This window comes from Ahaetulla prasina, chromosome 2, assembly GCF_028640845.1.
Source record: "Ahaetulla prasina isolate Xishuangbanna chromosome 2, ASM2864084v1, whole genome shotgun sequence".
Lineage (NCBI taxonomy): Eukaryota > Metazoa > Chordata > Lepidosauria > Squamata > Colubridae > Ahaetulla > Ahaetulla prasina.
Genome location: NC_080540.1, coordinates 150,509,804 through 150,519,858, shown reverse-complemented (window position 1 = coordinate 150,519,858; position 10,055 = coordinate 150,509,804).

The window sequence follows — 10,055 nt, the reverse complement described above, 5'->3', positions numbered from 1 at the left end:
ATTCTGCAGGAGTTAAAATCAGTAATTGGAATTCTTCAGTATTTGTAGTTAAGGATGAGGATAGACAATCTGAGGTTTTAGGATGGAGGCCTAAATCCATCTGTCTCTTAATTATGTTTTGGCTTGTTAATTTTTTTCCTCAGTTCATCAATAATAATTAAGATAAAGAGCTTGAAAGTGATCCTAAAAGTTTAATGTCAAGGATGAATTTCAGCAGAGTTGAGAGCTGAACATTCTAATCATAAAATTCAATTCTGATTTGTTGAAAAACATTTTTTTTCTTTTTAGAAAACAAAACCTGTTTCAAATAATTCAAATCTTTGTTATGTGAAAATGTAGCTCCTAACCTTTCAAGGTCTTATAATTAAGGGCATATATTGGATTGTACCAAGGACTTGGATCATCAGGCAGAGTAATTAGGTCCAGATTTTGTGTACTGGAGCTATTCCATTCTGATTTTGACCTTCTGTAAAATTCAGCTCTCAGTCTGTTTCCCTGGACTCCTGATTTGTGGTGGGACAGATGCCACAGCTGCACAACAAGGAAAAAAATAATAATTGTTCAGCAGAGCATCTTCAGATGCACAATACAGGAATCAAATTGTCTACTTAACAGGAAACAGAAGATAGAGAAGAGAAATCTAGTAAACCAAGACACTTCTGTGTTCAGCTTGTGAAAGAGATAATGGATTATTGCTGTCAAACATAAAGGTTAAACGTGAAACATAAAACAGAGTTAAGTGTGCCAGCCTGAAGGACATACAGTGAGAATCAAGACAAAGAAGAGTTGCAGTACACTTAACATGCCAAAGAGAACTTTTGGTGCTGTGACAAGAAATAAGAGACATTGTAAGAACCAAGTGCAAAATATGTTCCCCAAATTTCAAAGAATCAAGGGGCTTTTGAAACAAGCTGCCCTACTACGCGGAGAGAAAGCCCGCATGAGCATATCTTACTGAATGCAAACTTTCAACATCAAAAAAGGATAACCGAAAATGTCCTAACCAAGAATGTTAATAAATTGACCGAGCTAAAATAAAAAAAGTGATATTTTTTTTAAAAAAAAGGTGATTGGAGAACTCATTGGAAAATTAATAGCTAAAGTAAGAATGCTCAAAAGGAATCATTGGAGAAATCTAATAGAGGCAAACGAGATTGTTCTAAAATCCTTTACAAATAGGATTTAGAAAGACAGAAACATTTGCAGAGAGAGACTTCACTGCAAACTGAGGAAGAAACAGCAATACATCAGCTGCCAAATAGGAAAGCACCAGGCATAGATGAACTGTTCAGCTGTTCAGAACTACAGATAAAACTTGACATCAAGAATAGAATAGAATAGAATAGAATAGAATAGAATAGAATAGAATAGAATAGAATAGAATAGAATAGAATTATTTTTATTGGCCAAGTGTGATTGGACACAAGGAATTTGTCTTCAGTGCATAAGCTCTCAGTGTACATTAAAAATACATTCATCAAGAATCATAAGATAGAAAACTTAGTGATAGTCATAGGATATCAAATAAGCAATCAAATCATACTAGGAAACTAAATAAAACAATATAAATTGTAAAGATACAAGCAACAAGGTTATAGTCATAAGTAGAAGGAGATGGGTAATAGGAAGGATGAGAAGAATAATAGTAATTCAGTCTTAGTAAAAAGTTTGACAGTGTTGAGGGAATTAGTTGTTTAGCAGAGTGATGGCATTTGAGAAAAAACTGTCCTTGTGTCTAGTTGTTCTGGTGTGCTGTGCTCTATAGCATCATTTTGAGGGTAGAAGCTGAAACAATTTTTGTCCAGGATGTGAGCAGTCTGTACATATTTTCACTGCCCTCTTTTTGACTTGTGCAGTATACAGGCCCTCAATGGAAGGCAGGTTGGTAACAATTGTTTTTTCTCCAGTTCTAATTATCCATTGAAGTCTGTGTTTGTCTTGTTTGATTGCAAAGCCAAATCAGACAGTTATAGAGGTGCAGATGAAAGATTCAATAATTCCTCTGTAGAACTGGATCAGCAGCTCCTTGGGCAGTTTGGGCTTTCTGAGTTGGCGCAGAAAGAACATTCTTTGTTGTGCTTTTTTGATGTTAGGTGTCCATTTTAGATCTTGAGATATGATAGAACCTAGAAATTTGAAGGTCTCTACTGGTGATACTGCATTGTCTGATATTGTAAGAGGTAGTTATTAGTAGGGTTTCTCCTAAAATCCACCACCACTACAGTTTTGAGTATGCTTAATTCAAGATTGTTCCGGTCGCTCCACAAGGCTAGTTGTTCATCTGTATGCAGATTCATCATTGTCTCAAGTGAGACCAATCACTGTTGTATCATCTGCAAACTTCAGTACTTTAACAGAGGGATCTTTTGAGATGCAGTCATTGGTATATAGAGAGAAGAGGAGAGAGCACACAGCCCAGGGGTGGGGGTGGGTGCTGTGCTAATTGTACAGGTATCTGATGTGATTTTGCCTAGCTTCACCTGCTGTTAGGAAGCTTATGATCCACTTACAAGCGTGGTCAGGCACAGCTAGCAGGTTTAGTTTAGTTAGAAGAATATCTGGAATGATGGTGTTGAATGCTGAGTTGAAGTCTACAAAGAGGACCCTTGCATAGGTCTTTGGAGATTCAAGATGTTGTAGGATGTAGTGCGGAGCCAGCGGTGGGCTGCTGCCGGTTGTAACAACCGGTTCGCCCAGCACTGAAAATGTGAGCGTGTGTGGCCTTCTGTGCATGCACTCCACTTCCAAAACACAGCAATATAGGATGGGATAGTGCTGGGGCGGGGGAGGGCACCCGCGGGTTGCAACTAACCCACAGATTGCAACTACTGGTTCGCCCTAACCGGTCCAAACTGGCAACGGCCGACTCTCTGTGCAGAGCCATGTTAACAGCATCATATGTTGATCTATTTGCTTGGTAGGCAAATTGCAAGGGGCCTAACAGTGGATCAGTGATAGTTTTCAGGTGGGCCAGCACTAGCCTTTCAAAGGTTTTCATAACAACAGATGTTAGAGCAACTGGTCTGAAGTCATTCAGTTCCTTGATGGAGGGTTTCTTCAGAACTGGGATGATAGTATAGCATTTGAAGCAAGAAGGAACATAACACATCTCTAGTGATTTATTAAAGATGCAGGTGAAGATGGGGGCAGAAAAATGGCCTGGAAAAAACAGACTGAAAAACAAGTGGGGCAGGACCAGCCACTGGTGGGATATGCTGGTTCACCGAACTGCGCAGAATCTTAACTACCGGTTCGCCCGAATTGGTGCTAACCAGCAGCAGCCCACCTCTGGTTGAAATCTAACAAAGATATTATAAAAATAAATAAATACAGAGCAAGGCTTTCTGGCTAGAGAAGCCCAAAGATTGATACATATATATGTGCAACAAGGAGATGCAAGAGGAAATAGATTGAACAATTGAATTAATTCCTCACATAGCAAATTTTGTTTAACATTTTACAAAAAAAAGAACTGAGCCACCTTCGACTGCAAAATGGCAAATAAAAGGGCAGCTTTGGGAAAAGGCAGAGAGACCCAAAGCATAAAAGGGAGGTTTAACATGACTTTATTGAGTGCAGCTACAGTAGAGCTGTGCTTTTGATTGACTAGATCATACCAAAATATGGAATACATTACGGCTAATGGATGTGCTGAAACACTTATTATGAATATTCTGAAGAATGTTTTCAAACCAGAGGCTAGTTTAGGAAGTGAATTTGAGAAACAGTGATTCAGACAAGAATGCATATTGTTCCCATCTCTACTTAACCTATAGCCTTCATGTATTATAAAAATGGTAGAGTTGGAAGTGCTGATGCCTGGAATCCAAAAAGGCGGCTAAAACAGTTATTATTTGAGATGTGCAGACGATCTTACTTTATCTTGCCAGAAGTAAGGAAGAATTAGGAACAGTCACAATGAAAGGGAAACAACAGAAAGGGAAAATCTTGTTAATGCAGGTAAGCCTTTTGATTTACAACCATTCATTTAAGGACTGTTCAAAGTTACAAAAGCACTGAAAAAAGTGAGTTATGACCATTTTTCACACTTACATTGCCACTGGTGTAGCATCCCAATGGTCACATGATCAAAATTCAGATGCTTGGAAACTGGCTCATATTTATAATGTAATATAATATAACAACAGAGTTGGAAGGGACCTTGGAGGTCTTCTAGTCCAACCCCCTGCCCAGGCAAGAAACCCTACACCATCTCAGTCAGATGGTTAGCCAACATTTTCTTAAAAATTTCCAATGTTGGAGCATTCACAACTTCTGCAGGCAAGTCGTTCCACTTATTAATTGTTCTAACTGTCAGGAAATTTCTCCTTAGTTCTAAGTTGCTTCTTTCTTTGATCAGTTTCCACCCATTGCTTCTTGTTCTACCCTCAGGTGCTTTGGAGAATAGTTTGACTCCCTCTTCTTTGTGGCAGCCCCTAAGATATTGGAACACAGCTATCATGTCTCCCCTAGTCCTTCTTTTTATTAAACTAGACATGCCCAGTTCCTGCAACTGTTCTTCATATGTTTTAGCCTCCAGTCCCCTAATCATCTTTGTTGCTCTTCTCTGCACTCTTTCTAGTGTCTCAACATCTATGTTGATCTTGATTAACATCTATCAACATTTATGAGGGTGGCAATATCCCGGGGTCGTGTGATCACCTTTTGCGACCTTCTAATAAAGTCAATGGGGAAGCCAGATTCACTTAACAATGGTGTTACTAACCGAACAACTAGAGTGATTCACTTAACAACGGTGGCAAGAAAGTTTATAAAACGGGGCAAAACTCACTGAACAACTATCTTGCTTCGACTGAAAATTTGGGGCTTGATTGTGGTTGCAAGTCAAGGACTAACTTTATTAAATATTAAGAAGACAAAAGAAATGTCAATCCGCATGCTTAGTAAATGCATAATTGATTGCAAAGAAGCAAAGACTCTCTTGAGATCAGCAAACAGAAATTCACAAACTTTGGATGTATGAGAGGATAATGGAATTTTTTTTTTAAAAAAAACAGGTTATATTTGGCAAGGTAAACGGAAGAAAGAAAAGACAGTATATTAAGGGGGCGGATAGGATAAAGAAGAGAGCAGAAAATTGCGTTCTTGGGGTTGTCTGAGCTTGGTCTTCTTTTTTCGCAGAGTTTCATTACCAGACTAAAATGCCATCATCCGTGTTGTGAAATGGGAAAAGTTAGCTGGATGTTAATATTGAGCAACTTGTTTTCCCAGCCTTCTTTTGGTTTAGGCCAGTGATGGCTAACCTTTTTCAGAGTGTGCCCAAAGTACGCTCATGCGCACATACGAGTGTGCACCCGTGTGCCTGAACTCCCAAAATGCAATGCACGTGCAGCCCCCGCATGCCCTCCGCCCCTGCACGTGTGCACATGGCCCCCCCATGCACCTCGATACCCATGCATGCATGCACAGCCCCCTGCCCCCCCACGCATGCGTGGCAGAGACCCAAAGACCAGCTGGCCAGCAGGAGGTACGCACACATGTGCGGCAGAGAATAGAATAGAATAGAATAGAATTTTATTGGCCAAGTGTGATTGGACACACAAGGAATTTGTCTTGGTGCATATGCTCTCAGTGTACATAAAAGAAAAGATACGTTCATCAAGGTACAACATTTACAACACAATTGATGATCAATATATCAATATAAATCATAAGGATTGCCAGCAACAAGTTATAGAGCTGAACTGAAGTGATGGCTCAGGTGCCCAGGTTTGCCATTGTGGGTTTAGGCAGCATGTCTTGATTAGATATCCTGTTTCTTCTTTGTAGGTCAAATAGGTAGAAGATTGGTAGAAGGCATCATTAATATCAATTGACAGTCAGAAGACGTGATGTACATTCATTAATTTCATAGCACAGGGATAATGAGTTCAACTCTAATTTCAGCTGGGAAGCTATAAACAATTTTAGGTCTAAAAAATGCAAGAGAATTTCTAGAAATGTAATGCTAATTTGGTGCACTGGCAAATTAGCAATCAGCTACAGAAATAAGCTGCATTTATAAATTTGTTAAAAGAAAGAAGCATGAGTCAGAAAAAGGGGCAAGCAGTCCAAACGCATCTAAGCTTGGGACAATAACACGCTCATCAGAGAAGAAACCCCTCCACCAAGGAACGTATCTGGCCAAACCCACACAAACCCGAGAAGACATGGAGTTGTATCTTCACAGCAAAAATCTTCAGTTTCCCATTTCAGAGCACTGGCATGTTGCCTAACCTGGCAATGAAACATGCAAGAAGAAAACCAAAGTTAGATAACACCCCAAAAAGCAATAATTTAGTTCTGAGCTACATATATTCTCCATTACTGCAGTTACAGGACTGCTGTACGCAATTCAAGATAGTGACCACTTGCCTACGTAATCAGAGGTGGGCTGCTGCTGGTTCTGACTGGTTCACCCAAACCGGTAGTTCCGACCACTGGCTGGGCCCACCTACCCACCTTGGTGCTATTCCTTCCTATATAGCTCATTCTCTGGCTCACTCGCCCAGCCCAAGCAGCCCAGCTGATTTCCAGCTGATTGCCTCGCTGGCTCTACTCACTTCTGCCCAAGAAGGTGTGCTGGAAGCCACGTGCATGAAATCACTGTTTGTTTGAAGCCACGCCCAAGCGTGCCCACATTTTTGCGTCTGAACCGGTTGTTAAATTACGTGAAGCCCACTTCTGTATGTAACCATAAGGAATCAACTCAGCGATACCTAAATATCTAGCTTAAAAAAACATGCATTAATTTTCATAAAGTCTAGTTTACTTTGACTTGTCATAATAATAATGATGCAGTCATTTGGATCTCTGCGTTCACCTACAGTAACTGTAATGCATCCATCCGCCTTGCTCAGAAAACTAGAAGACTGTCAGAATTGTCATAATACACACACTGCTATATTTTGACGATATATTTCAGAAATAATTAGAAGTTAGTGAATGAAATAGTGCCAGTCTGTTATAGCAGTTAAATTGATGGACTAGAAACTGGGAGACTAGGCGTTCTAGTCCGACCTAAGGCATGAAAGCCAGCTGGGTGACTTTTGGCCAGTTAGTCTCCCTCAGCCCAACCCACCTCACAGGGTTATTTGTTGTGGGGAAAATAGGGAGCAACACTTTGAGTTGTATGCAAGAAAGGTGGAACAGATTAGAGATTAACAGAGTTGGAAGGGACCTTGTAGGACTAGGTGCACATTTTCTGACCCATTGATTTTGTGTTCTGCTTTCTTGAAAGTCCTATAGAACTCCATAAGACTCAGCTCTGATTATGCATGCATAAGATTGTATGATTCCACTTCTCCTGTCTCTTGTCTCCCACCTTAATATACCCTATAGCAGGGGTCTCCAACCTTGGTCCCTTTAAGACTTGTGAGGAATTTAGCTTGCAGTAAATCTAATACTTGGTTCAGTGTGAACCACACGGTCTAGACCAGGGGTCTCCAACCTTGGTCCCTTTAAGACTTGTGGACTTCAACTCCCAGAGTCCCTCAGCCAGCTTTGCTTGTGGACCAGCTTTGCTTGTGGACTTCAACTCCCAGAGTCCCTCAGCCAGCAAAACTGGCTCAGGAACTCTGGGAGTTGAAGTCCACAAGTCTTAAAGGGACCAAGGTTGGAGACCCCTGCCCTATAGTATAATTTCGTATAATTTGAATAAGGCTAGTTTGATGTTTGGCAAAGCATTGGTATTTACTTTAATACTTTGTCCAAAACTTGACATATCAATATTGTTCCTTTTATTTTGAGTGTTACGACTTTAAAATGAACCCATCCTTGATTGCTTGGATCTGGATGGATTCTGCCACTTCTTACATCTGGCTGGTGGGTTTTCTGAATCATTCTTCTAGTTATTACTGAAGTAGACTTAAGGCACCTTCTAGACCAGGGGTCTCCAACCTTGGTCCCTTTAAGACTTGTGGACTTCAACTCGCAGAGTTCCTGAGCCAGCTTTGCTGGCTGAGGGACTCTGGGAGTTGAAGTCCACAAGCAAAGCTGGTCCACAAGCAAAGCTGGCTGAGGGACTCTGGGAGTTGAAGTCCACAAGTCTTAAAGGGACCAAGGTTGGAGACCCCTGGTCTAGACCGTGGGGTTCACACTGAACCAAGTATTAGATTTACTGCAAGCTAAATTCCTAATCGGTTAAGTTAGAGTGGTGCTTGAATAGGACGCACAGTTGATTCATTGCTCAATATGCCGTTTTAATGTTTGGCGTTGGATGTCTGCTTTGGGCTATACCCACATATACCTATTTATACACTCCTGCATGCCTGTGATGATACTTGCACCTATATTACCACATTTCTCTGGGGAAAGAGAAAGCTCATTTTGGAGACTTCATTCTGGCAAAGTTATTTTATTTATTATTCATTTTATTTATATCCCACTTTTATTATTTTTGGAAATGCCTCAAGGTGGCGAACAGACCTAATAATCTTTCCTCCTTCTATTATCCTCACAGCAACCACCCTGTGAGGTGGGTTGGTCTGAGAGAGAGTGTGACTGGCCCAAGATCACCCAGCTGGTTTTCATGCCTAAGGAAGGACTAGAACTCACAGTCTCCTGATTTTTCGTCTGGTGTCTTAACTACTAGAGCCCCTGACACACTAACTAATCCATTTCTGTAGCAGTGGACAAGCAGAAACTGTTTCTTCAGCTCCAAAAAGAGAGTCCTCAAGGCCATTATATTGGATGGGGGAAGAGGGGGACCACAGAAGACTCTAACCTTGAATTCACTTCATTTGAAGCACAGTGGTTGCTTGAATTCCTTCATAACTGCTTCATTAGTTCTTGCAATAAATGTATGGGGAGTCCTTGGATCCAGCTTCCAGTCCCTGTGTTTGTCAAGAAAGCCTGATGCTCTCCCCATTCCGTCCTGCTGATCCTGTTGAAAATCTGCTTTTTCATGGTGCTTGGAACAGCTTCTTCCCCAAGGTTGTGGGAGGGAGGAAGGGATCCTTCCAGCACTTAATAGAAATAGCACTCTTTATTGGCCAAGTGTGATTGGACACAAAAGGAGTTTATCTTTGGTGCATATGATCTCAGTGTACATAAAAAGACAAGATACATTTGTCAAGAATCATAAGGTACAACACTTAATGATAGTTATAGGGTACAAATAAGCAATCGAATCATACTAGGAAACAATCAATATAAATCGTAAGGATACAAGCAACAAAGTTACAGTCATGCAGTCATAAGTGGATTAACTGAATCAGGAACATTTGGTTCATGGTTTTCAAGAAAGGTTCCTTGCAATTGTCCAAATAGTGCAAGAATGCAATTTTAAAAAGGCAGTTTAAGGCTTTTTTTTTTTAAAGGCATAAATGTTTCAAGATAGCACCATAAGCAGCAAATTGAAATAATAGAAACACTTCAGTTAACTTTTATCATCCAAAGTTTAGTAAGCCAATGCTGACTGAAATGCCTACAAAATAGCAGGATAAATTAAAAACGCCAGATTAATGTACTTGAAATAGAGAGAGCATGTCATCACAATTTTTCCCTCTCAGAAAAGGGACACAGAATAGTACCTGAAGATCAAGATTTCTTTGACAATCATAGCAAATGCGTAAGTTCAAACTGGATGACTGTTGTGCACAAAATACAGCACAAAATGTGCTGTTCGAGCACAAAATACAAAATTCTCCTTTGTTCGTGCCATACTTTGATCTAGTCATAGCTCCACAGACCATGAACCTTTGTTCATTTTGTCTGTCTATCTGTCTGTCGACAACTCCATTCACTCGGAGAACCAATCACTAAATTTCTCCACATGAATAGCAGAGTGCAGATGTAGAAAACTAATGGAGAGTCTCTTACCTTCACATTTTATTGTTTTTTTTAAATTTGGCACGTACCTTGGTTTATTTATTTATGTTACCTATTCAGAAGAAAGCTGTTCCAGTTTGTGGGAAATCCATTTTGTGATGGTTAAGGATCTTCACTGGTTACTTTTGCTCAGGAACAACCTCAATGTGTAAGATGAAATCCTTCCTTCCCCTTTCCTTCCATTCCATTCCATTCCCTAAATAGCACAGGGTAAATAGCAGGGT